We start from the raw sequence: 1,905 nt of genomic DNA on the forward strand, positions 1-1,905 counted from the left end.
TCGAGTTGTTCCCCTCTTAGTGCGGGTTGACTGGGCACTTGTCGAACATGTTCGGGAGACATCGAGTTGTTCCCCTCTTAGTGCGTGTTGACTGGGCACTTTGTCGAACATGTTCGGGAGACATCAAGTTGTTCCCCTCTTAGTGCGGGTTGACCTGGCACTTGTCGAACATGTTCGGGAGACATCGAGTTGTTTCCCCTTAGTGCGTGTTGACTGGGCACTTTGTCGAACATGTTCGGGAGACATCGAGTTGTTCCCCTCTTAGTGCGGGTTGACTGGGCACTTTGTCGAACATGTTCGGGAGACATCGAGTTGTTCCCCTCTTAGTGCGGGTTGACTGGGCACTTTGTCGAACATGTTCGGGAGACATCGAGTTGTTCCCCTCTTAGTGCGGGTTGACTGGGCACTTGTCGAACATGTTCGGGAGACATCGAGTTGTTCCCCTCTTAGTGCGGGTTGACCTGGCATTTGTCGAACATGTTCGGAAGACATCGAGTTGTTCCCCTCTAGTGGGGTTGACTGGGCACTTTGTCGAACATGTTGGGAGACATCGAGTTGTTCCCCTCTTAGTGCGGGTTGACTGGGCACTTTGTCGAACATGTTCGGGAGACCTCGAGTTGTTCCCCTAGTGCGTGACTGGGCACTTTGTCGAACATGTTCGGGAGACATCGAGTTGTTCCCCTCTTAGTGCGGGTTGACTGGGCACTTTGTCGAACATGTTCGGGAGACATCGAGTTGTTCCCCTCTTAGTGCGGGTTGACTGGGCACTTTGTCGAACATGTTCGGGAGACATCGAGTTGTTCCCCTCTTAGTGCGGGTTGACTGGGCACTTTGTCGAACATGTTCGGGAGACATCGAGTTCCCCTCTTAGTGCGGGTTGACTGGGCACTTGTCGAACATGTTCGGGAGACATCGAGTTGTTCCCCTCTTAGTGCGGGTTGACTGGGCACTTTGTCGAACATGTTCGGGAGACATCGAGTTGTTCCCCTAGTGCGGGTTGACTGGGCACTTTGTCGAACATGTTCGGGAGACATCGAGTTGTTCCCCTCTTAGTGCGGGTTGACTGGGCACTTTGTCGAACATGTTCGGGAGACATCGAGTTGTTCCCCTCTTAGTGCGGGTTGACTGGGCACTTTGTCGAACATGTTCGGGAGACCTCGAGTTGTTCCCCTCTTAGTGCGTGTTGACTGGGCACTTTGTCGAACATGTTCGGGAGACCTCGAGTTGTTCCCCTCTTAGTGCGGGTTGACTGGGCACTTTCGAACATGTTCGGGAGACATCGAGTTGTTCCCCAGTGCGGGTTGACTGGGCACTTGTCGAACATGTCGGGAGACATCGAGTTGTTCCCCTCTTAGTGCGGGTTGACTGGGCACTTGTCGAACATGTTCGGGAGACATCGAGTTGTTCCCCCTTAGTGCGGGTTGACTGGGCACTTGTCGAACATGTTCGGGAGACATCGAGTTGTCCCTCTTAGTGCGGGTTGACTGGGCACTTGTCGAACATGTTCGGGAGACATCGAGTTGTCCCTCTTAGGCGGGTGACTGGGCACTTTGTCGAACATGTTGGGAGACATCGAGTTGTTCCCTCTTAGTGCGGTTGACTGGGCACTTGTCGAACATGTTCGGGAGACCTCGATCCTCGCCCTGGAGCGATCTAAATCGCGACTTTTGGACATGTCAAGAGAACTCGTTCTCTCATCTAGTCCGGGTCGAAAGTGCGACTTTCCGAACATGTCGAGAGACCTATTGTTCCCTCTCGCCGGTATGTTCGAGAGACATCGATAGCTCCCCCTATCCTGAACATGTTCGGGAGACCTCGAGTGTTGGCTTTTTGCGGACATGTCGACTGCTCCGAGGATGGTGAGTGTCGGAAAAAAAAGAAACAAATCGTAGAACAAGGGTAAGC

Source organism: Dendronephthya gigantea, unplaced genomic scaffold (assembly GCF_004324835.1).
Source record: "Dendronephthya gigantea isolate DGI-Jeju-01 unplaced genomic scaffold, DenGig_1.0 000995F, whole genome shotgun sequence".
Taxonomy (NCBI): domain Eukaryota; kingdom Metazoa; phylum Cnidaria; class Anthozoa; order Malacalcyonacea; family Nephtheidae; genus Dendronephthya; species Dendronephthya gigantea.